Consider the following 26,989-nt stretch of genomic DNA (forward strand, 5'->3'; position numbering starts at 1 on the left):
TCTTGATTTTTGGTGTTAGATGTTCTTAGTGACTCTGACCAGAGCTTGTCCTGTCCCTGCCACCCTGCGACTCCCCTGTGACTTGTGGGGCCTGTGCCTCAGGTCTGGCTGCTCCCAGCTTAGGAACTCACCGGAGAGAAGATGGAGGCTCTCACCGGAGACTCCGGGTCAAGGTGGTCTCTGGAGGCAGGCCCTCCACTTGCAGGGAAGGGGGCAGCTAAGGTTGCTGTTCCACCTCTGTCACTTGGAAGCTGAGAGGATCCTGTCCCTGCCGCCCTGTGGCTCCCCTGCGACTTGTGGGGCCTGTGCCTCCCGTCTGGCTGCTCCAGGCTTAGGAACTCACCGGAGAGAAGATGGCGGCTCTCACCCCATTTCAGTACTTTTAAATGGGTCTCTGTGATAGTCTGTATATGCTTGGTCCAGAGAGTGGCACTATTTGGAGGTGTGGCCTTGTTAGGTGTGTCACTGTGGGCATGGACTTTAATACCCTAGTCTGAGCTGCCTGGAAGCCAGTATTCTGCTAGTAGCCTACAGATGAAGATGTAGAACTCTCAGTTCCTCCTGCACCATGCCTTCCTAGATGCTGCCATGTTCCCACTTTGATGATAACGGACTGAATTTCTGGTTCTGTAAGCCAGCCCCAATTAAATGTCCTTATAAGAGTTGACTTCATCATGATGTCTGTTCACAGCAGTAAAACCCTATCTAAGACAGTCTCCACCCAGGGAGACCATGCACAAGGACTGGTCAGGTGACTGGCTCTAATTACATTAACGATGTGATGACTGTTTTATACCAAGAGCTGGAAATAGCAGGGATCCTCCTTCCCTCTTCAATCTCTGTAACAAAACTTTGTAGAATTAGATTTTAATTATTTTACAATATAGCTTCCAACTGATTCTTCTTTCCAAACATTTATTTAGAGAAAGTATTTCTTACAAAGAAAAAAAATTATACAGGTTAGAAATTTGATCAATGAGTCAAGTCAAGAGTTCCAGAAGGGAATGCAGGGTAGTTTGTCAAGGAAATGGAATGAAGTTTATGTTAATTTGGAAGGCATTTTAGGCAGTGGACCAACAGGTGTTTACAGGTTTCGAGTTAGTCTTTGTCTATGACAGTGATACAAAGCTGGAATCAAATGTCGGCATAGTCAATGATCTCTGCTTGACTTTTGGATTCTGCATCACACAATGTTTTACAGATCCCCATGCTTGGAAAAGGGATCAGATGGCATCTGGGAATGCCATCATAGAACTGGGTACTTTATATCCACTGGCCCATGAAGGGGCTGAATGACCAAGGCAGATTCATGAACACCTGGTGAAGAAGTTTCAAAACCTTGCACTCTGTCTTTAGAATTTGTAAACACTCCAGTATTATCGGGAACACCTGTCAACATCAGCTCCTGGCAAATTCTATGGATTCAAAGCCATTTGGAGTAGTCGCTTAGCTGGGCAGAGGGACTACTATAACTTCACTAAGCCTAGATGTTCTTAAGGTACAGTGATGACCACATCCATCTATGTACTATCTATCTCCTTCTACAAGCTAATATCAGTGGGTTTGTGTCAGCTGAGTTCTAGAAGATTCCCTCAATAATAATGTTTTAGATCCCTGATACATCCAGGATACTTTCTGGTCTCTTTTGTTGAAGTTCATATATCCTGCCTACTAATTCTCTGTCAGATATATATCTGGCAAAGATCCTCTCCCACTCTATGAAATTTCTGTTTGCTTAGGTGAACAGAAGATTTTTAATCTTATGAAGTACCACTTGTCAATTGTTGGCTTTAATTCCAGGGCAAAAACAGTCCTATTCAGAAAGTCTTTTCCTAAACCTACAACTTCTAGGGCACTGCCTGGGCTTCCTTCTAGCAGTTTCATAGACTTACATACATACACACCTATCTATCTATCTATCTATCTATCTATCTATCTATCTATCTATCCATCTATAGCTATATAATAAAGTTATACTGTTCAGGCTAACAATACTCTGCCCCAGAGCCAAAGACAATCTAATAAAAAACCCTGCAGCCTGAGAAACTCTCTTTTAAACTGTTGGAGTCCAAACTCTCAAAATAATATAAGCTTTGTTGTTGCCCTTGGTTGCCTCCTAGAGGTTACAAGTAAGTCCCTATTGAAAATTCTCCATTAAGATCCATAGCTTGTTTTGTTGTTGTTGTTGTTTGTTTTTGTCTTTTTAATTGGGTTGTTTGTATTTTATACACAGGACTATTGTAGTATACCATGTACTTTTGGACACCAGACTAGGAAGGTTCCTGTTGGATCTAACCAAGGACTCTTTCTTGAGAATTAGCTTTGATAGAAGGTGCTATGCAAACTGCCAAAGGGGGGGGAGCAATCAATAGTTGTACTCAGTTGTGACACCTACAAACCATAAGAATGACCATTCTCTCAATATATCTTGAATATGGAAAATGACACTCATCTTGGCAGTAACCAATAGCTCTTTAACTGGCCTTAAGGCTTGCTCAACAGGAAGGGAATCATGCCTGGTATTGGAAAATCTAACTAACTAACCATGGCTCATGAGATTGTGAATCTGAGCAGAGAACCTACTACCAACACTTTACTGGGACAGCATAACTTCTAACAACATTCCAAATACTATCCTTATATCTACAAATAAGTTTCACTCTGCAACAGATGAAGCAGCTACAAAAAACCCACAACTGGTCAAAAGGCAGCTTTATTGATCATGGGATAGCCAGTCTCAGTATCTATGTCTACAACACAGCCCCTTCACTTAATGCTTAGGGAACATTTCAGAAGATGGAGTGGAAGGATTTTAAGATCCAGAGAACCAGGAAATCTGTCATGAGATTGTGTCTTGTGTCAGGGAAGCTACACTCATGATATGTCAATAATACACTTAAGCAAAACTAACATGGATAGCATCAATGACATGCTAATGTGGAAGGGGGGAATCATGTGCAGCTTCAACCCAACACAAAGAACCACAGGAAACAAATCAGGGGGAATCTGTCTTTTTCAGGGAGGAGCCTCCTAATTCCTTATCCAATATCAAGTGGTCAGCTTTGGAATCTTATATACATACAAGCAACATTAAAGAGACTCAGAAGGTTGTACTATTTATGTGAATAATTAATAATAATAATAATGATAATAATAATCAGAGGAATATAGGACCAGAGACTTTAGAGGGCATAATGAGGGGCAACAAAGAGGGTAGAAGGAAGGGATATGGGAAGAGTTAGAGGGAGAAATGAGGAGAAAATAATGTAATTATATTATCATTAAAAATCATAATTGTTCAATTAAAATAAAACTAGAATTATATGTTTTTATAGACATGAATTAATACTGAGTTTATTTCTTCTAAGATGGAATCACACTTAATTGAATTACTAAACTTTTTCAAAGCAAATTAGGGGGAAAAAGGTTAGTACATTTAGATAAAGTAGTTTCTGATTGGTTGAAACACAAGGGAGGTTTCTTCATTAAAGCACTTGGGAAAAGGGGTGATGAGCAACTGCCACTCCACTCCGCTATGCACACACTCTACAAGGGAAGTCACCAGCTGTACCAGGGGCGGGTACCATGCAGTCACCTCACAGTGACCCCACAACATTGGCTTAGAAGAACACCTCAAGCTCAGTGTTTCAGTACTCAGGCGGCAGTGGGAGGCCATTACCTCAGCATGAGGTTCTCTTCCAGTACATCTGCATGTTTTCAGTCAAGTGCAGTGCTCTAAAAAATATTAAGTTAATACCCAGGAAGTTAAGTTTCTTTGGAAACTATAGGCACTATGGGGAAAAAGCTTAAGACAGCAGGGATCCTCATCACCAGAGGCTCCAGCCCTGTGCTCTTGCTCCTGTGTGGGCCAGGTCCTAGCTAGTTAAGCAAACTGAGGCTTTTTAAAACAAATACAAGTTCCTGAATTTCAACATTATTGACATTTGAAGTCCTATGAGCCGAAGGGTGTTTAACATTAGCTGTTTAACTCATATGTAATTAGTACCAATTCCCCATTAGGTCCCCTATTATCTCCTGACATGCCAAATATCTTCTGCTGGTGGTAGGTAAAAGCCGTTATCTCCTGAGAACTCCTGTGACAGAGCACAAAGTAAGGGGAGGCTTTTTGAATTGCTGGGTATTTCTAGTTGATACACAGGTAGTTTTCATCTTGAAATTTGTGAAAGGGTATTCTTGGACTGTGCCTTTTTCTGGAGGAAATGGGAAGAAAGAATGAGTTCCCTGAATATATCAGGAAATACCAGTCTTTCAAAGAGAATGTCTGATACAAATTAAGAAGACAGGGAGAGCCTCCTCCTGGAGAGTAACAGCACAACTACTAAGGTGGTAATATGTATAGATTGTTTGAAGCCAATGAGGCTGGACCCCAGAGAGAGGAGAGTTTAGGGATAGTTGACGTTTAGAGAGATACCTAGGAGATGGGCTATACAGGGCATGGCAGGCCATAGGATAGACTTTGTATTCTATCTGAATGTGATGGAAATCCACTGGAAGCTTCTTGTGGGATCTATAGAATGAACACAGCAACGTGTTAACATGACTGCTTTGGTCATTACATGGAGAAAGGTGAGGTTGACAAGAGTGGAAACAGATACAAGCTTAGACGTTTTCTTTAGATGGAAGGTGGAAGATGATAGTGGCTTTCCCTAGCAGGAGTAGTGAAGGCAATGGGAATCAGATCCAGGGTGTATTTTTATAGTACAACCTGGAATATTTATGATGTATTGCATAGGAGACATGAGAAAGAGAAATATCAAAGACAGTCTACTGTCGTGGGTCAGAGCAACTGAGTGGACAGTCGAACATTTTACTGAGTAGTAAACACTGTGTGTGTGTTTGCGAGAAATGGAGAGAGAGAGAGAGAGAGAGAGAGAGAGAGAGAGAGAGAGAGAGAGAGAGAGAGAGAGAGAGAGAGAGAGAGGCAGAGAGAGACAGACAGAGACAGAATTATCTTTCACACATATTATGTTTTCGAAGTTTACTAAATATCTGGCTGGAGCTATGTAATTACCTCTGGGAACAGGGTTATGCATGGTAATTTGAATGTGATAAGGATGTAGACAATATTTGAGGTCACACAGGTAGACAAAACCACTGAGGAAATTTGTACAAATCATGGTGGAATAAAGGATGAAGGACAGTGGTGGTGCACGCCTTTAATCCCAGCAGTTGGGAGGCAGAGGCAGGCAGATTTCTGAGTTTGAGGCCAGCCTGGTCTACAGAGTGAGTTCCAGGACAGCCAGGGCTACACAGAGAAACCCTGTCTCGAAAAAAAAAAAAAGATGAATCTTAATTTATGTAACATTCAGGGATTTGAAAGATGAGAACCAATGACAGAGTGAAGTGACAGAACCACCTGTGAGGAAAACAGGAACCAGAGCTTTGGGCAAGGAGCAGAGACTGGCTATTTCTCTCAGACTAGGTAATGAGGGGTCTCCAACAGATATGACAATTAGAGCTAAGTTTCTGAGTGTTCCCCAAAAGGTTGTATATGAAAGGTGTTATCCTCATCTTGTGATAATATTTGTAGATGGTGCTGTTTTAAGGATGTAGAACCAAATGGGAGGTAATTAGGACAGTATGTGTGTACCACTGCTGAAATGCTGACCGTTCCCTCTCTTTCTTTCCTTGTGAGAACAATTTCTTCTCATGCAACCTCCTCAGGATGTACTTACTCGTCACAGGTCTAATGCAACAGAGCTGTGGAATCCTCACCTTAAACCACAGGACCAAATAAACACTAACTCCCTTTAAAAAATTATTTTTTTTCTTGTTTTGCCTGCATTTATGTCTGTGAGGGTGTTGGGTCCTCTGAAACTGGAGATACAGATAGTTGTGAGCTGCCATATGAGTGCTGGGACTTGAACTTGGGTCCTCTGGTAGAGCAGCTAGTGTTCTTAAACACGGAATCATCTGTCTAGCCTATCTGTAACTCTTTTTAAATTGTCCATCTCAGGCACTTTGTCACAGGAACAGAAAGCTGACAACAGCTTTTCTAAGAGTCTTTCCAGAAAGTATAAAGGAAGAAAGGGTAGGTGGGAAGAATGTGGAGAAGCAGTGGGAAGTGAGCTTATAAAACTATTTCTAGGAATTTCCTCATGGTGAAATTACTGAAACCAAATTTTATGAGTTGAGTAAGGTGAGGCAGAGTTTTCTTTCAAGGAAAATTCCTAGAAAGAGTTGTGAGAGATTATTTTGGGGTTAAATCAGCAGGACATGGAACTATATGTGAGCAGGAGATGTGAAGGATGATAAATGGATAAATAGATGTCTAGTAGGTATTTGCATAATCTTCCTTATGACTCATAAGAAAGATTAGAATAAATATTTTAACTGGAGGAAAATTTATAAAACAAGCTTTGATTGCATTTCTATTGTTTTTAACATTTATTTATTTATTTACTTGGAGGAAGGAGGCCATAGTCACGTATGGAGGTCAGAGGACAGCATGCTGGAGTCAGTGCTCTCCTTCCACTGTGTGGGTTCCAGAGATAGAACTTAGGATCAAACTCAGGTCATCAGGCTTGGTGACAGGTACCTTGACCCAGTGAACCATTTCATTAGCCTTACTTGGCTATATTTTATATAAAATTATATCCATCCACTGAAGATAGTAAACTCAAAATAATAATAGCAAGGCCTTGTCAGTGATAAATTAATTGTCTAACATATTCAATTCTAAGCACAAGAAGAGAACAAAATCCCATTTATCTCTGTGCAATGATATTTCCTGTACACATTACATTTTCATAATGATTGTGCATAGCTCCCATATCTTTATTCTGCACAATTAAGAAGTACAGAAAACAAGGTAATGGTGGGACATCACAATTCAATTAGAGTATCAAGTAGAGTTTATATCTGCTGCAGAAAAGTACCCATCAAGTCAAGGATTGATAACTACATTTATTATTTAGCTATTCTCTGCTGCTCATTGTAAGGTTCATCTTGATGATGATTACTGGGACCAGGTTTTATTAGGTGAAGAAGTAGGTGAGGGAAAATCCAGAAGTGTGGGACCATGAGAGGCAGCCTGTTTTCTGGTTGAGCTAGGTTTAAACCCTGGAGACCCAGCAAATTAATCTGCAAGGGATGAAAGGAAATTTGCCACACTCTTCCAGACACCAGGCTCCTGACATGAGTCCCCAGCTCCATAATTCTGCGGCTATCAGTCATGTAGGGCAATGCCCCAAGCTCCTGGTATTCCGCCTGGATTCCTCCCCCTCAGTTTCCTGGCAATAGTCAAGCATGCTCCTCCTCACAGTTACCTGGCAACAGCCAGGTAGGCCTGGCTCTCTATAAAAGAGGCTGTTTACCACCTCTTCCCTCCCTTAATTTCTCGCTCTTACTCTCTTACTCTTGCTCTCACTCCCTTGCTACTGCCCCCCTGCATTCCCTTCCCCGGTCTCTCCAAGTGGCCATGGCTGGTCTCCACTTCCCTGTTCTCTCCTTCTCTCTGCCTTTCTACAATAAACGCCTTAAAACCATGGACTGTTTCTTTTCATCCGGATCTGCCGTGCTAGAGCAATGGAGCAGGTCTTCCTCTAGAGAGCCACAGCTAATCTCCCTCGGGAGGCATCTCTGCTTTCTCAGTCGTGGCTGACAGCCAAGCCAAGCCAAGCCACCGGCCTGAGGAAGCCAGAGACTCTTTCCTTGATGATGCAGGATCCTGCCTGAGCTCCCTCCTCTTGCCCTTTTCCTTTCAGCCCCAGGCCAGAACCCACTTGCAGGGGTGGGGTGGAGGGCACTCTGTTCTTAGCTCTTTCATGGCATACAGAGGCAGAAACCTGTCATCCTCAGCCTCCATGCAGGCACGAGGATCCTGAGCCAATTCCAGCAGTTCTGCGGGGACCCCAGAGCGGGATCTGGAGGTTTCTCATAGCCCCAATGCCTGCCCAGCAGCTGCACAGTCAGATTTCCTGCATCCCACCTCACCCAGGGGTCTGAGCCCTGGGCCAGACATGGGACCCCATTTTTAATTCACACAGAAGAAAGTTAGAGAGTATAAAATGTGAAGATAGACGACAGACATATGCATTATGAGGAGTGGAATCTCAGGGTTGTTTTGATTTTTTCAGGTTGTTTGATTTGTTTTGATGATTAAGGATGTTGAACATTTCTTTAGGTGCATCTCAGCTATTTGATATTCCTCAGTTGAAAATTCTTTGTTTAGCTCTGTACACCATTTTTAAATAGGGTTATTTGTTTCTCTGGAGTCTAACTTCTTGAGTTCTTTGCATAACTTGGATATTAGCCTCCTATCAGATGTAGGGTTGGTAAAGATCTTCTCCCAATCTCTATGTTGCCATTTTGTCCTATTGACAGTGTCCTATGCCTTACAGAAGCCTTGCAATTTTATGAGGTCCCACTTGTCGATTGTTGATCTTAGGGCATAAGCCATTGGTATTCTGTTCAGGAGATGTTCCCCTGTGCATATGTGTTTGAGGTTCTTCCCTACTTTCTTTTCTATTAGTTTCAGTGTATCTGGTTTGATGTGGAGGTCCTTGATCCACTTGGACTTGAACTTTGTACCAGGAGATAAGAATGGACCAATTTGCATTCTTCTACAAGCTGACTGCCAGTTGAACCAGCATCATTTGTTGAAAATACTGTCTTTTTTCCCACTGGATGATTTTAGATCCTTTGTCAAAGATCAAGCGACCATAGGTATGAGGGTTTATTTCTGGGTCTTCAATTCTATTCCACTGATCTTCCTGCCTGTCTCTGTACCAATACCATAGTATTGCTCTGTAATACAGTTTGATGTCAGGGATGGTGATTCCCCAAAAGTTCTTTTATTGTTGAGAATAGTTTTTGCTATACTTGGCTTTTTGTTATTCTAAATGAATTTGCAAATTGCTCTTTCTAACTCAATGAAGAATAGAGTTGGCATTTTTGATAACTTTAGGTTGAAAGTCAATTTTATTTGATATTAGAATTGCTACTCCAGCTTGTTTCTTTGGAACATTTGCTTGGAAATTTTTTCCCAGCCTTTTACTCTGACATAATGTCTGTCTTTGTCACTGAGGTGTGTGTGCAGTAAAATGCTGAGTCCTGTTTATGTATCCAGCCTGTTAGTCTATGTCTTTTTATTTGGGAATTGAGTCCTGTGATATTGAGAGATATTAAGGACCAATGATTGTCGTTTCTTGTTATTTTTGTTGCTAGAGGTGGAATCATGTTTGTGTGGTTCTCTTCTTTTGGGTTTGTTGTGAGAAGATTAGTTTATTGCTTTTTCTTGAGTGTAGTTTCCTTTCTTGTATTGGAGTTTTCCTTCTATTTTCTTCTGTAGGGCTGGATTGGTGGAAAGATATAGTTTAAATTTGGTTTTGTCTTTGAATATTTTGGTTTCTTCCTTTGTTGTAATTGAGAGTTTTGCTGGATATAGTAGTCTGGGCTGGCATTAAAAAAATATGGAATGCTTCACAAATTTGCATGTCATCCTTGTGCAGGGGCTATGCTAAATGTATAACACTCCAATTTTAGTATATGTGCTGCTGAAGTGAACACTCTAAAGCCCTTCTAAAAATGCCATAGAAGAAACTACTACTATAGAAATTTTCTAAAATATACACACACACACACACACACACACACACACTTAGAATAGGAAAGCATTGCTTCTAATATATACTGCAAGTCCAACATTAGAAATGAGCTACCTTTTATTGCAGTTGTAATCTGGTAAGCTTTGTTACCTTGAGACCTTGATAGTAAGAGCCTATTGCTGAAGTCATCACATACATAAGTCAGATTATGGAGAAATTAAGATGGTACCGACTTGGAAGCCTCATTCCTACTGACTAACTCTCAGTGTTAGAAGGTGCTATGCATACTACCAGAAGGGAAAAGTAATCATCATTCTTACCTAGTTATGAGCTCTGTGAGTTACAACAAAAACCTTCCTGGTAAAATATGTCACTGGTGCAATAGTGGAACAACTGCCATAGGAGCGACTAATCACTTTCTGATTAAATTTAATGACAACGCCACAAGATGAAACCCATACCTAACACCATTATTGTAGCTGAGAACTTGTATCTGGACAGGATATAGACCTTTAGAAATAACTACTACTATTATTTAGCTAACAGACACAGTATTAACTGACTCCTAACAACTTCTTATTATACCAATAGATTAGTGCCTCTCCAAAATGTCATCAAAAAAGCTTCACTTTTTAGTCGTTGGTGATTAACACAGAAACCCATAACTGGTCAAGGTGCAGAGAATAAGATACTGTGAAGTTCCCAGTCCTAAATAGGACATTGCATTATAACCCCTTCCTCCCAAGTACCAGGGATTATTGCAGAAAGGGGATGGAAAAACTGTAAAAGCCAATGGCAGTGGATGACTAACAGGAAAGTTTTCTAGACATAGCAGGGCAGTTGCACATATGAACCCATGGTGTTTGTGACAGCATGCATGAGACCTGTGCAAACTGAAGTCAAAGAATATTCCAGAATTGAATGGAGAAGCAGGTGTGAATTCCCACTCTTAGCTGAGGTGAGGTAGAGCCAGCCTTCTTTAAGAATCTGTGCCTCTGGTAGGCTTAACATGAGTCAGTGGATAGCCAGACCCCTATGAGTTTATAGGCAGTACCAATGGAATTTCATAGGTTAAAGAAAGGTGGGTACAAAGTTAGGTGAGTATGGAATGGGAGGTGGGGATGTAAGGAATAAGATACAGGGATGAATATGATCAAAATATAGTGTATGAAATTCCCCAAAAGGTAATATAAGTATTTAAAAAGAAGGCAATTGTAGGAATACTATATACAGAAGTGAGACTGTCTCAATCATGTGAATGCAGGAGAGAAATTTCAGGTTGGAATGGCAGAACACAGGAGAGCTGGGAAGGGAATCTATCTGTCCAAAACAGCAAATCATCAAAACCTTGGTACTAGTATAAGAGAAAGTAAAGAACAAATAATCTGGTCAACAATGAAAACAAAACAGCAAAATTATATGAATTAGCAAATATTTATCTAAAACAAACAAATATACGGGGCCACAACTCACCAATAAATACTCACAGATTATATGACTGGATTAAAAACCTGGAACTAACTTTCTGTTATCTTTAAATAACACACATTACTCTGGTCCTAGAGGTGGTACAGGTAGGAATGGGTGTTGTGTAACATGTGTTTACAGTAGGTGGCAGAGAGAGGCTATGTCTATGCTCAGCTCAGTGTTCTGATCTATTCCTACTTGAATGATTAGCAGCCTAACATTTCCTGAAAAAAAAAGCGAGCTTGATATGACCACCAGTCTGGTCTGCCCAGATGGGCTCCCAGTACTGGGACAAGCTGGAGACTAGAAGAATTCTATCTAGGTCCATGGGCCCTGGTGAGGAATGAGTCTGAGATAACCCCTAGAGCGGAGCCATGAGGAGCTAGCTTGAGATGACCTCCAGTCGAGTGTGGTGCAGGTTTTGAAGGGGGCAGACCATGCCCTAGATGACCCCTGCCAGGTGCCATGGTGCATAAGTGGGGCCTGACACTCCTGGGCCTGACACATTACTGGGATGACCCAGACACTTGGAAACTCCAGGTGCCAAGTATAAGTGGTGGATAAGTAAAGGAGGAGAGACAGTGACGTGGGTATAGTGAGGGGAACAACTGGAGACTTGAGGGTAGCAGCCTGATGTTAGTAGCCAGTGATTCCACGTGGGACCATGGTGGGGTCTTGGCCTGTGCTGCCACTGGGGGTCATGTTGGTATCCATGGTCCTGCAACAGCAGAGGTCTGTTACTACCAAAGGCCAGCTAGATATATCTGGTCTAGGCTGCTGTCCCGGCATGTGCTGATGTCTGAGGGCTGTGCAGAACTGGCCCTGCTCCTCACCTGAGTATCATGGGAGAGCTTGCCCTGGGGGGGTGTGAGGTCAGGGCATCTGCCTCTGCCTGTGGCTAGCTGCAGTCCTTGGGAGAGCACTCCTGAACATTGTGGAAGTTGCAGGTGTGCTGGCCTGAGGGTGTGAATATGGGAGAGCTGGCCCTGACACTTATCTTCTGTGGTGGCAAGGACAAGGGAGAGATACCCTCCTTCTAATTCCTCCCTCATGTCCTGCAGCAGGTGGGAGACCTGACCCAAGTCACAAGAACAGAAGAGCTGGATCTGCCCCTCACCAGCTGCAGCACTTGGGAGAGTGAACCCTGCACCTTTCCTGTGCACAATAGAGCTGATCCTGGTTGTGGGAACATAGATAAGCCACCCCAAGGATGTGAGCGTGGGAGAGTTGGTCCCTCCACTTGTCTGCTGTACCATGACACAGAAAAGGGATAGATGCCCCTCCCCTACCACCTATGGTAGGCAAGAGAGCTGGTCCCAAGGTCATCAGAGTGGAAGAGCTGGTCCTGCCCCTCACCTCCTGCAGCACTCAAGAGAGCAGGCCCTGTATCTCACTTGGCGAAGACTGTAGAGCTGACCCCGATGGTAGGGGTGCAGGTGAGCTGGCCCCAATGATGTGAGTGTGGGAGAGATAGACTTTCCATTTGTCTGTCAAATGGCAGCATGGGTGTGAGAGAGATGCCCTCCCTTACCCTTGCCCCTTGCCACCTATGGCAGGCAAGAGAGCTGTCCCTGCCCCTCACCTGCTGCAGCACTAGTGAGAATGGGTCTTTTACCTCACCTTGGCAGCACATAATAGTTGGCCCTTGGTGAAGGAGTTGCAGGGGAGCTGGATCTGAGGGTATGAGTGCAGTAGAGCCAGTCCTGCCTCTCGTCTGCTCTGTGGTGGCACTGATGAAGAAGAGATACCCTTCTTCATTGTCCCTAACCTGGGCAGTTAGGAAAGCTGGCTTAAGGTCATGAGAATGGGAGAACTGTCCCTGTCCCTCACAGGCTGCAACACTAGGAGAACAGGCGCTGCACCTCATCTGGGAATCAGGATAGGACTGTCCTTGGTTGTAGGGGTTGCCAGTGAGCCAGCCCTGAGAGAGGGAGAACCAGCAGGCTTACCAGGTCAGATACCTCTCAGGCCCAGATCTATGGTTTTTGAATTGGTCCACTCTGACATTCACCCATTGATGAACTGCCAGGGTGCATGAAAAGGCCAGTCCTACGTATCTAAAACTACAGGATCTCCATGACACTGGATGTCCAATAGGAGTCCCAGGGAGGTTCTAGTATTGAGTAGAAGAAGTCTAAGGTCTTATACCAGACCAATGAGTCATTGCAATGAGCATTATCAAGCAAGAAGTGCAGACAAAAGGGTATATACTGTGGGACACATTGTGACACACTACAGCTTCCACAAGAGATATTTTTTCGTAGTTGGGGGGAAGGTTGTAGGGTAGAAGGCAGGTATGAAGGGAGGGGGAGATGATTGGGATTGAGGTGCATGATGTGAAATTCACAAAGAACCAATAAAAAATTAAAACACACACACACACACACACACACACACACACACACACGTGCCACAAGGATATACCACAGACTGACAGACACAGAATGGAAAACAAACTTTCAAACAAATGGAAATTGAAAATAATCTCTCCCAACTATTCTGATACCTGGTAAAGAAGACTTTTAGTTCTTGTCTCTGATAATGGTACCAGGTGTGGATTACCTGGAGTAGGTCTTAAGTGTAATCAGACAGTGGTTGGTAACTATCTAACATTTATACCACTATTGTACCAATGGGTATATCTTGCCAGGCAGGTCTTTCAGTTCACAGAACTCACAGCTGGATAAGACTGATAATAACTTTTTTTTTCCTCCAATAGCATGTATAGCTAATCAAAGTTACTTAGACAGAGAAGGCTACTGTGGTCTGGAGAGGTGGCTCAGTGCACACACTGTCCTTGCAGATTACCTGAACTCAGTTTCTAGCATTCATGTCAGGTAGCTAATAACTGCCTGTTATAGAAGCTCTATAGAATTCAATACCATTTTCTGGACTCTGTAGTTATCTTCATTCACATATGCACATATGCCACACAGACACCCATAATATACACAATTAAAAATAGAAAAATCTTTTTTAAAAGTGACTAAATTTAAATACAGGGAGCAATTTATCAAAAAGATACAATAAATATAGTACATATATACTTCACTTTAGGGCTCTTAGTGTCGTAAAACACCAACATTAAAATCAGATAAGCATTGATGCAATAGTAGATAATTTCAAAATCTCCACTTCACTTATGAATAAGTTATTCAAACTAAAAATCACCAATTAAACCTTAGAGCAAAGCAGATCAGGAATTAGTAAAGTAGAGATTAAAGATCAATACACAGACTCAGTTGAACAAAGAGCTGATTATTGAAACAAGATACAACTTCAAGATACAACAACTTCATAGCCAAACTAAACAGAGGAAAGAGAAGACCCAAGTTGATAAAATTAAAACTGAAAAAGGAGAGGTTATTATAAATTATAACTAAATCAAGAAAAATTGAGATATTTTGAGAACTTAAATTTTCAAAAACCTAGGAAAGTAAAAAGAAATGCACTTCTGATTTGCCAAAATTAAATCAAGAATATATTAACAGGTTAAACAGATTACAAACAGTCAACAGGACTGAGGTAGCAATCAAGCCTCTCAGTGAAAAAAAGGCAAGATTCAGATGGATTCACTACAAAATTCTACCAAAGCTTTCAAGAACTGCTCATCAAATGTTCTTCTATGTAACAAAAAGGAAACAGGCATTACCAAACTTACTGTATAACTCTAGAACTAGTGTATTCTTGTAATAACCAACCTGGCAAAAGGAAACTATAAATAAATTTCTCCAATGAATAAAATTCTCCCAAATTCTCAAAATTAAAAAAAAATTGAACTCAGGAATACATTAAGATGAGATATGAAGACTAGCTTGGGTTCATTCTGAGATGCAAGATTGGCTCAACACATGTAAACTGTTGACTATAATGCAGAGCATAAGTAGTCTGAAGGGTAAAAACTATAAGCATGGAAGAAGTAAAATTATCCATTTTCAGCACACATGATCATGTACTTAAAAGACCCAATAATTCATCAGAAAACTATTCATCTTGACAAATACTTTTAACAAGATAATAAGGTAGTTTTTCTATATACTAGCAACAAGCTCACAGACAGAGAAATTAGGGAAAATTCCACTTATGATCTCCTCAAAAATTTAAAAAAATATATCAATAAGCCAGCAAACGAGATGAACAACCCAAATAACAGAAACATTGAGATGCAGGCAAAAAGACATTAAAGAAGACATATGGAGAAATAATTCCCCAAGCTAATGGATGAGAAGAATTGTTATTGTGAAATGGACACTTTTACCAAAAAAATTTACAGACTGAATGCAATTCCCATCAGGATTTGAACTTTCTTCACAGAGGTAGAAAAAAACAATCCTAAAACGCACGTGCAAGAATAGAGCACCCCTTGATACACTGAACAGAATGAGGAATTTTGGAGGCACCATCAAACCTGATCTCAGATTCTATTACAGAGCTATAGTAACAATATCAGCATGGCACCGGCACAGAACAAGCTGTAGACTGTGGAACAGGGGACCAAGAGACAAACCCACGCAGCTATGAGTGCCCAATTTGATTTATTAAAATAAAAATGTAGAAAATGCACACTAGAGATAAGAAAGTATCTTTTTTGAATTGATGTTCCAAAAACTGCATATTTCCATGTGAAATCATGGAATGATGCACATCCCTCACCCTGAATATGAAACACTTCAAAATGTATCAAATACCTTAATCTAGGAACTGAAACCATAAAACTAGGGGAAATAAAACATCTCGAGATATAGGTCCAGTTAAAGAATTTTTGGAAAGGATTCAGATAGTACAAGAAATAACCCAAAGAACTGGCAAATAGAATTGCATTAAATTAAAAGCTTCTACACTAAAGCCATCTGGCCTTGACCTTCATTGGTTGAGAGGTTTTTTAATGACTTCTATTTCCTTAGGGGATATGGGACTGTTTAGATAATTTACCTGTTCTTGATTTAACTCTGGTAATCCATCTAGATCTTTCACTTTTGTTGAGTAAAGGCTTTTGTAGTAGGATCTGATGATTTTTTGAATTTCCTTAATTTCCGTTTTTATGCATACCTTTTAATTTCTGATTTTGTTAATTTGGATACTGTCTCTGTGTTCTTTTAATTAGTTTGGCTAAGGGTTTATCTATCATGTTGATTTTTTCAAAGAACCAGGTTTTGGTTTTGTTGATTCTTTGTATCATTCTCTTTGTTTCTACTTGGTTGATTTGAGCCCTGAGTTTGATTATTTCCTGCCATTTACTCCTTTTGGGAATATTTGCTTCTTTTGTTCTAGGGCTATCAAGTGTGCTGTTAAATTGCTAGTGTAGGATCTCCCCAATTTCTTTATGTGGTGGGGGCATCCTCTTGGAGACAGGGGGGAAGAATAAGATGAGGAATTGTGGGAGGGGGGTTGGGAGGTGGGGCAACAACTGGATTGTAAAAAATAAAATAAATAAAAGTTTCTACACAGAAAACAATTATATGAACAATGAGACATCTTACAGAATGAGAGGAAAACTCTCCCCACTATACTTCCAACATGGATATTAACATCCAGAATCTATTAAAACTCAAAAATTAAACACCAGAAAATTAAATCATCTAACACAATTATGAAGTGCATGAAGATATCTGAAAATGAATGCTTCAAAAGGTAGTGTGTGTCCTTACCTGTCAGGAAAATGTAAATCAGAATTGTTTTGGACTTCTATATCACCTAGTAAAAACTGATGTACATCTTAAAGTGAAAGTTCTGTGCCCCAGTGTAGGGGAATGCCAGGACCAATAAGTGGGAGAGGGTGGGGTGGCAGGCATGGGGAGGGGGAGGCAACAGGGGTTTGTTTTTGTTGTTTTTGTTTGTTTCTTTGTTTTTTTGGAGGGGAAACTGGGAATGGAGAAATTTACATGTAAATAAAGAAAATATCTAAAAAAACTACAAATTTCTAGGGCATGTATTATAAAAAGAAAAAAAAAAGAAATGATAACAAATGCTAGCAAGGATGTGGGAGAAGAGAAACTTTCACACATTGCTGGTGGGAAGTGAGCTGCTGTGGCTGCTATGGAGTCAATATGGAAGTCCTTCAAATAACAAAAAGTATATAGGTCAGTGTAGTTCCCAGCTTTCATTAGTGAAGCTTCTTATTGCCCAGCAGCAGTGGATACAGAAACTCATAATTGCCCAAAGTGCTTAGAAAAGGCATAGTGGAGGGTTGTTCCCTAAAAGATGCAGCTATATAAACCCCTCCAAATCTCAGGTAGAATTACTGAAGAGGTGACAGAAAGAAAGAGAATAGGAGGTGTGAAGCAAGAAGATGTCTTTTTCCTATGACATAGGTATTCTTTTTCTCTGATGTAGTTTGTACTCAAACTAACCATAGCTGTGGTTTTATATACAGAAAACCTGCACAAGATTGGGCCTGTCATCATTTCATCAAGGATAGGAGAGGGGACTGGGAGGCTCCACTGCTTTCTTGAGGACCTATTGGCAGTTAACAATTGTTGGGGCGGGGGGGGGGGACAGGTGTCATTTTTCTCAGCAATGTAGCCACTGATCATTTGCCCTTGCTCTAGTAACTAACACATGACCCATGTTCCAGCAAAAAAAAAAAATTATTAAATGAGTCAGACTCAGACCACTTGAGGCTCAAGAAGTAGCTAGTTCAAAGTGTTGGTGCTTTGCTCCTTCTTAGAAGGGGTAACAAAACACTCAACGGACCAAATATGGAGACAAAGTGTGGAGCAGAGACTAAAGGAAAGGCCAACCAGAGACTGCCTAACCCAGGAACCTATCCCATGTACAGTCACCAAAAACAGACACTATTGTGGATGTCAAGAAGTACATGCTTATAGGAGCCTGATATAGCTGTCTCCTGAGAGGCTCTGCCAGAACCAGAAGAATAAAAAGGTGGATATTCATAGACAACCATTGAATTGAGCATGAGGTCCCCAATGGAGGAGTTATATAAAGGACTGGAGGATCTGAAGGGGTTTGCAACCCCATGAGAAGAACAACAATACCAACCAACCAGAACCCCCAGAACTCCCAGGAACTAAACTAACAACCTAAGAGTACAAATGGAGGGACCTATGGCTCCAGCTGCAAATGTAGCAGCAGAGGATGGGCTTGTTGTGTATCAATGGGAGAGCAGGCCCTTGGTCTTGTGTAAGGCCTGATGCCCCAGTGTAGGGGAATGCGAGGGTGTGGAGGCAGGAGTGGGAGGGTGTGTGGGGAAATACTCTTGTTGACCTAGAGGTTGAAGGGATGGGATATGCTGTTTCTGGAGTGGGGGACCTAGGAAAGGGGATAATATTTGAAATGTAAATAAAGAAACTATCCAATTAAAAAAAGAAACCAATTTTGAATCTAGGAAGTTTTCCTAGAATCAAATCCACTGTAGTTCATTTTAATATATTTAAAGTGACTTCTAATTTTTAAGAGATCAGGTTGAATACTTACTACTACTATGTACTTATTTATTATATTCAAATTTTGTTTCCAATAAGATATACAAAGAGTTCTCAACTACATTCACTATTCAATAAAGATACTGAAAGACCAATAAATGGCAGCAACTCCATAACTTACTTATAATAATTAGGCCGCAGGACTCAGTGTATTAAGTAGTGTGAAACAAAGAAAGCATTTTAATAGCTTCAAGGGAAAAATACCAAGTCATATATAAAGACAGACTCAATTAGAATACCATCTGACTTCAATGGAGACTTTTAATGCCAGAAGGACCTGAATGGATGCTCTACCAGTTCTAGAAGATGACATATGTTAGTCTAGATCACTATGTACATCAAAATTATAAATCACAATCACCAGAAAAAGAAAAACATTTCATAATAAATACTTATGTGCCAAACAATTTTATAAAGCAAACATTACCATAGCTAAAAATCACATGATTGACCCTAAGGCAATGATAGTGAATGACTTTAATATCCAACTCTTGCCAATAGACAGCCTATTCTGACAAAAACTAGAGAATGTCTTGAGTTAAACAATGTCATAAACCAAATGAACCTGCCAGACAGCTACAGAACATTCCACCCAAACACTAAAGAATATACTCTTTTTCAACAGCCAACAGGACTTTCTGCAAAGCTGGCTACATATTAGGGCACAAAGCAAGTATCAGAAGGTATAGAATAACTGATTTAATTCCCTGCATTTCACCTGATCGTCATGTATTAAAGCTGTATACCAATCACAATAGAAACAAGCAGAAAGTGTGCAAACTTATGGAAACTGAACCACCAATTACTGAGTGAAAACTGGGTTAAAACAGAAATTGAGAAGGAAATTAAAAGCTTTTTAGAGTTGAATGAAAATATAGACACAACACCTCAAGCCTATGAGACACAAAGCAGTTCTAAGAGGCAAGACCATAGCACTAAGTATCTATATTAAGGAAAGATTTCATATTAATAATTGTCTCACAGAACTCGTCTACTTCAGTTTTGTCTGTTTGATAGGCCTAAAAACCTGATCATAGACCTGAGGCGTACACTCTGGCCAGACTCCTGAGGTAGTCAGTTGCTGACATCTCCTAGCTCAGATGTGTTCCAGATTGATCTCTGCTAAAGTCTGTGAAGAAATCTGCGTGCTTTCTTTACTCAGGCATAAAGGTGCCCTAAGAAATATTTCATTATTAGCTAATACTGAGATTAAACATTATTTCCTGGCCTCCACAGTGTTTCAATAATCCTAATTGATTTCCCAGCTGTAATTAGCTTGGAATTTTTACTAAGAAGCTGTCTTACTAGACAGGGTGTCTCAAGAGTTAAAGATAGCAGTTAGGCACTTATTATCAGAGCAGTCCCACACAAGGCAGAATTGTTTTACTACCAGAGAGAAGTTGTAGGGCTTCTGTCACTAACTATCTATGTTACAGCCAAGAAATGCAAGTATACTACCTTCAGCTACTTGCCTCAGACAGACTCAGAGAATTTATCTTGGGGCTGCCAAAATAGCCCAAGAAGAAGGACACCACTGCTCCTCCGCCTTGCACCTGGCTGCTTGTTCTCACTGACTTTGATGTGGCTGTCTCCTGCCTACGTGACTTCTGTCCTTTGCCCTGTTCTCTGTATACTATATAAGCCTGATTTTCACTTTGTACAAATTACATTCAGATACCACACTCCCTTGTGCCGTTTCTGTTTGCCACTCACAAACTTCTTTGCCCACCAGGCCAAAACTTTTATCACCCCGCAGTACAAGGGGTCCTCGAAGCAACCTCGTCTGTGACAAATAATAACACTCACTTGAAAGGTGTAAAAAAAAAAAAAACAGGAGCAATTCCCACAATGAGTAAATTAGAAGAAATAGTCAAGTTCAAAGCTGAAATCAATGAAATACACACACACACACACACACACACACACACACACACACACACACACACAAAGAATCTATGAAATAAAGAATTAGCTTTTTGAGAAAATCAGCAAAATTTACAAACCTTTCATCAAATCAACTAAAAGACAAAGTAATAACTCAACCAAAGATAGGAGTCCGAAGAGTTGTCTTGAGTTCCATGGAAGAGAAGAGTCTGGGCTCTCTGGAGCATAACCTATTTCCATGGTCAAGCATAGTAGATTTTTAGAATAGAAACCATATAAAAGGAGACAGAATGCAAATGGCATCATTAAATGATGTTGATTGATGGCACAAATAAATTATTTATGGCTGTCAGAGATAACCCAGAGTCTTGTGTATCAAATCTGCAATTTCCATCTTGTAGAGCTCTGTGTATGAATTACTCAAATACCCTTATGGATAGGGGAAATGATCATCAACACAGTAAGCAGACAGGGTGTTTAGACAATTGATATATGACATAATTGAATTTAATGCACAGTCAGCTGGAGATTATGAGTTTAATATTCATCTTCACTGTATTTTAGATGAAATAAATCTTTAACAAGAGAAATGAAGACAGGGCTCATTGTCAAAGAACAGGAACCACTTAATGTCAGAAACAGTTTTGACATCAATATTTCAAGAAAGTTTCTAGAAGGAAAATTTTCTGAAGAAGTCACCCATTAAATGGATGGGTTTATGGTTCAACCCATCAGAAAATGCAAACCTGGGGCTGGCAAGATGGCTCAGCAGATAAGAGCACTGACTGCTCTTCTTAAGGTCCTGAGTTCGGATCCCAGTAACCACATGGTGGCTCACAACCACTCGTAATGAGAGCTGACACCCTCTTCTGGTGCGTCTAAAGACAGCTACAGTGAATTAACCCGGAGCGAGTGGGGCCAGAGCAAGTGGGGCCTGGAGCAACAGAGGTCCTGAGTTCAATTCCTAGCAGCCACACATGTGATGGCTCATGGTCATCTGTATAGCTACAGTGTACTCATACACATAAAATAAATAAAATAAATCTTAAAAAAAAAAAAGGAAATGCAAACCTAGCCAGTGTGATGCAGTTTTGAAATGGAAGCCTCATACTCTGAACTCTGGATTTCTCCTTAAACGAGAATGAGAGGATGAGAATGAGAGGATGAGAATGAGAGGATGAGAATGAGAGGATGAGAATGAGAGGATGAGAATGAGAGGATGAGAATGAGAGGAGTAGGGTTGCCTCCTTAGAATGGTAGCCTTCTCTGCATTGGCGGTTGTGAAAGGCCCTTTGTGTAAACCCAGGCGATAGAAGAGCTAAAACACTAAAACAGTGCATATTTGAGAACAGCAGCTAGGTCTTCAGGAGATGAGGAATAGACAAGCCTTTCCTACCACATGGCCATGGCTATGTCTACAATAGAACCTTAAACCCTGTCACCAGAAAAATGCTGCTTGGGTGACATATATGCCACAGTTGCAGAAGAGCTGAGTTGGAAGTCTAGCCTACCCCAAGACACAGAGCTCATGCTGTACACTCCTACATGCAGTAGTCAGTGTCGACCCTGCCTCTGAGCTCATGCTCAACAGGGGAGAAGTAAGAAAGAATGCTGTTGTCTCACATTTGCAGCCAGGGTAATTAAAAACTTACAAGTATGGCTTGATGCTAGAACATGGTGGATTTTTTTTTTTTTAAGGGAAAGACATATAGCCAGATTGTATACTTGATAATTTGGTTTCTCAGTACTACAATTCACCATGGGCCTAAATATTTGACTTATATACAATAAATTTAGCCTTACTTTGTGGAGTTTTCAGGTTGAAATAGCCAAAGAGATTGAAGTCAGTGAGAAAGAGTCCATATTTATATGTGGATGGATACCTTACATTTGACTCATACTCAGCAATCTGAAACTGGTAGCAAAGAAAATACTGAGCCTCTTAGGTGTTAGATTTTAAGTTTTCCTTAAAAAAACAACCAAAACAAAAAAACAAAAACAAAAACAAAAACTAGGCAATAGCATTACACATTTTTGCTATCATCATGGGTCTCCTATATTTCTGAATTTTTTTGTTATAAGCAATGACAAGGTCAGGTTTTGTGCTGTATTAAACAATTTGGTTTGGCCATCCCATTTTAAGAAGTTTTTTTTTGGGGGGGGGAATTAAAAGTTAAACAGTAACACCTCACTTTTTTGTGATTGCATTTTTTCTTTAGAAACTATTTTAAATATTTTGTCTATTTCTGTCGTTTAAGCTACAGTGTCAAGTAGGTCAGGAGGTAGGAGCTGAAGTAGAAGCCATGGAGGGATGTTCCTTACTGGCTTGCTTCCATTGGCTTGTTCAGCTTGCTTTCTTATAGAGACCAAGACTACCAGCTCAAGGATGGCACCAACCAAAATGGGCCTTCTCACCCTTGATCACTAATTGAGAAAATGCCTTACTTACACCTGGATCTCATGGAAGCATTTCCTTAAGGGAGGCTCCTTTCTCTGTGATAACTCTAGCTTGTGTCAAGTTGACACACAGAATCAGCTAGTACAATATCTAAGAGAGTTAAAATGTGTATGGCAATCATAACCCTTTGAGTGAGTATAAGGAAAGAGCATTGTGTAGGACCACCTTTTCCAAGTTTATTCTCTCCTTTTAATTATGGTGATACTATAATCATTGATCTTATAAGCAGATCCCACATAGTCTGACAAAGACTCTTAACATTCACTAGGGTTGTTGGATTGAGACATAGAAGCAGGACTTTGAAACGATTAAAAAACAAAACAAAACAAAACCCTTCCCTTCTCAGGTCATTTCTCACCAGCTGTTTTCTTAAGCCAAATTTTCTCTCTCTTTTTTTTTAAAAATATTATTACTAAACATTCCACTTGTTTACATCTCAAATGATATCCTACTTTCCTGTTACCTCCTCCACAAACTTCTACTTCCCATGACATCCCACTTCCCAGTTATCCCTGTGCCACTCCCCCACTCCACATCTGCCCTCCTCCTCTCTTTTGCCTGTATGCGAGTGCTTTCCCAACCACCCACACTCTCCAGCCCCACTGCTCCAGCATTCCCCTACTCTGAGGCATTGAACCTCCTGGGACCAAGGGCCTACCCTCCTGCTGCTCTGCTACATGTGTATTTGGAGCCATATGTAGATCCCTTTAGGTACACTCCTGGGTTGGTGGTCTAGTCTCTGGGAGAACTGGGTGGTCAAGCCAGCCTGTGTTGTTCTTCCAATGGGGTCGCAATCCCCCTCTGTGCCTCCAGTCCTTCTGTCAGCTCCCCCACCAGGTTCCCTGAGTTCAGCCTGATGATTTAAGCCAAAGTTTTCTAGATAATTATAAGACTTTGCTTTTCTGAATTATCACATATAAAAGTTTGTTTTGTTTTGTTTGCTTGTTTGTTGCTTGGAAAAATATTTGAAAAGGATCCAACAGCCCCTCATGATGAAAGTCTCAGGGAAACTAGGGATACAAAAAACATAAATTCAACACAGTAAAGGCAATTTACAGCAACAGACATTGTTATCGTAAATGGAGCGAAACACAAAACAGGAAGAACAAGAAAAGGATGCACACCCTCTCCATACCTATTCAATATAGTACTTGAAGTCACAGACAGCACAGTGAGACAACTATAGGAGATCAAGGGAATACAAATAGGACAAAAAAATGAAATTATTTTCCATATAAATGACCCTGAAGATTCCACCAGGAAACTTTACAGCTCAAAAACCCTTTCAATAAAGTAGGAAGATACAAAATTAACACATAGAAATTGATAGTCTTCTTATATACAAATGACAAACATACTGAGGAAGAAATTAGGGAAACAGTACTTTTCACAATAGCCTCAAAAGATGTCTTCAGATAACCCAACCAAGCAAGAAAAGACTTGTATAATAAAGACGTTAAGGTATTAAAGAAAGAAACTGAAGAAGATATCAGAAGATGGAAAGACCTCCCACAGAAAATGAAACAAAACAAAACAACTTAAACTTCTTATGCAAACACAATAATTCAGGATAGCTAAAATAATCCTGAATAATAAAAGAACTGGTGGCAATATCACAATCCCAGATTTCAAGTTGTGCTACAGAGTTATAGTAATAAGAGCAACAAGGTATTAGCATAAAAACAGGCACATTAATCAATGAAATTGAACTGAAGATCCATATATACATGTACAGACATTTGATTTTTGACAACGAAGCCAAAAAGTACTCATTGAAAAGAAGCCAACATCTTTAACAAGTGATTCTGGTCAAACTGGATGGCTGTATGTAAAAGAAAAAGTAGATCTATGTATCTATATCTATATAATTCAACTGATATAATATATATAACATATATACATTTGAAGTTGAATTATATATCTATATATATATAATTCAACTTCAAATGGATCAAGGACCTGAATAAAAGAGAAAGTAGGGAATAGACAACTGCATTGGCACAGGAAAGGACTTTCTGAACAGGACACTGACAGCACAGGCATTAAGGCCAACAACTCTATTAAGTGGGACCTCACAAAGCTAAAGATCAATCTGTACAGCAAAAGACACCATCATTCACGAAAAGTGGCAGTTTACAGAAGGGAAAAAAAACCTTTACCAATTATACATATGACAAAATTTCTTTCTCAGCCTGTCCGTCATTTGTATAAAAGAAGGCTAGTGATTTATTTGAGTTAATTTGATGTCTCTCAACAGAAAAATGGATATAGAACATAATGGAGTACTACTCAGTGACTAAAAACAATAACTTCATGACATTCATAGGCAAATGGATGGAACTAGAAAATATCGTCTTGAATAAGGTAATCCAGACACAAAAGAACATACATGGTATGTACTCACTGATAAGCGGATATTAGTCCCAAAGCTCACAATGCCTATGATACAACCCACTTAGAAAGAAGGAAAACCAGGGTGTGGATGCTTCAGTCCTTCATTGAGGGGGGAATTGGATGATACTGGAAAGTAAAGGGAGAGGGGGTCCTGAGAGGGATGGAGGAGGAAGAGGCAGTATCAGGAACTGGAGGGGATGTGAGAGAGGTATAGAGGGTCAGGAAATAGAACAAAAATATGTAGCAGGGGGGATGAGAAACTGGGGATAGCCACTGGAGGGTCCTAGAGATTAGGGAAACATGAGGTTCCTGGGACCCAATGGGGATAACTTTAGCTGAAATGCTCAGAGAAGGGGGAGACAGAACCTGTAGAAACCACCTCCAGTAGATAGGCATGGTCCCTGGTCGATCTCAGTTTTTAACCCAGAAATGTTCCTGTCCAAAGGAAGAACAGGAAAGAAAAAAATGAAATAGAGAGTAAGGAAGGGCCACCTGGGAACTGCCCCACCTGGATATCCATCATGTCCGCAGACACCAAACCCAACACTATTGCCGTCATTAAGAGGCGCTTGTTGACAGGAACCTGGTATGGTGGTTCCTTGGGAGGTCTGTCCAGCAACTGGCCAATACAGATGTGGATGCTTGGAGCCAACCATCAGACTGAGCTTAGGGAACCTCGTGGTGGAGCTGTCAGAAGGACTGGAGGAGCGGAGGGGGATTGCAATCCCACTGGAAGAACAACATAGGCTGGCCTGACCACCCAGTTCTCCCAGAGACTAGAACACCAACCATAGCTCCAGATACATATGTAGCCGAGGATGACCTTGCCTGACAGCAATAGGAAGGGAGGCCCTTGGTCCTGGGGAGGTTTGATGCCCCAGTGTAGGGGGATGCTGGAGCAGTGGGGTGGGAGAGGGTGAATGGGTGTGGGAGCACCCTCATACAGGCAAAAGGGAGGGTAGAGGGGGAGGAGGAATATGGGATGAGGTGTTGGTGGAAATATCATTTGAGATGTAAAAATTGGAATGATTAATATATGTAATGAAAAAGTCTCTCTCTCTAAACAACAACAACAAAAAAATGGAGTCAGTCACAGAAGAACACAACTGGACGCAATACATAATACAGAGAACCACAGTTCATGGGGAGCCCAGACCCAATGGATACATCTTATCACAGCTCCTTTATCTATGACTCAGGGAACATCAATGAGGGAGGTGGAAAGATTGCATAAGCCAGAATACCAGGAAGACTGATGTGAAAAAATCTCTCCCAGAAATGGCTATATAAACAGTACAAGGGCAATGACAATCTCAATTGAACATGTTTATATGGAATGGGAAAATTTTCTTGGTGGCCAATCCCTAGACAATTAACTAAATGTAACAAAGAACTAAAGGAGAATTAACTTCTCCTAGGGATGATCTTCTCCATTGGGTATCCAATGCATAGTAGTAAGCCTTAAAACCATTTATACACAACAAAAATTGACTCTATAGGTTGTATTGAAATGTATTTATGCATATACATACATATATATCTATAATGTATGTAACAATACTAATAAAAGAAAAAAGACTATCAACTTGAGAGTGTTGGGGCATGGAAGGAGTCTAAGGGAGGTTAACTGGATGGGATTAGAAGGAGGTAAGGGAGAGGAAAGTTGATATAATATAATGCTATTTTCAATTTTAAGAATGAAAAGTGACTAGGGAGGTGGCTTGTAAGAGAACAACAAAGTGAGACTTAATGCTTTGCTTGACATTTGTAACTCT

General features: G+C 40.5%; 1 protein-coding gene and 2 non-coding genes across 7 annotated transcripts in view; 1 reads left to right on the top strand and 2 right to left on the bottom strand.

Annotated features, from left to right (window-relative positions):
- The window catches only part of Hecw1 (HECT, C2 and WW domain containing E3 ubiquitin protein ligase 1), a 361,630-nt gene that overhangs the window by 35,193 nt on the left and 299,448 nt on the right, over nt 1–26,989 (bottom strand). The gene's annotated exons all lie outside the window — the stretch shown is intronic.
- Nucleotides 9,429–9,531, bottom strand: LOC116082854. The gene has a single exon (XR_004115480.1). It is a non-coding gene; the product is annotated as a U6 spliceosomal RNA (small nuclear RNA).
- On the top strand, nt 11,122–11,258 carry LOC116082932. Its single transcript, XR_004115539.1, has one exon. It is a non-coding gene; the product is annotated as a small nucleolar RNA SNORA17 (small nucleolar RNA).

Source organism: Mastomys coucha, unplaced genomic scaffold, assembly GCF_008632895.1.
Source record: "Mastomys coucha isolate ucsf_1 unplaced genomic scaffold, UCSF_Mcou_1 pScaffold7, whole genome shotgun sequence".
Taxonomy (NCBI): Eukaryota; Metazoa; Chordata; class Mammalia; order Rodentia; family Muridae; genus Mastomys; species Mastomys coucha.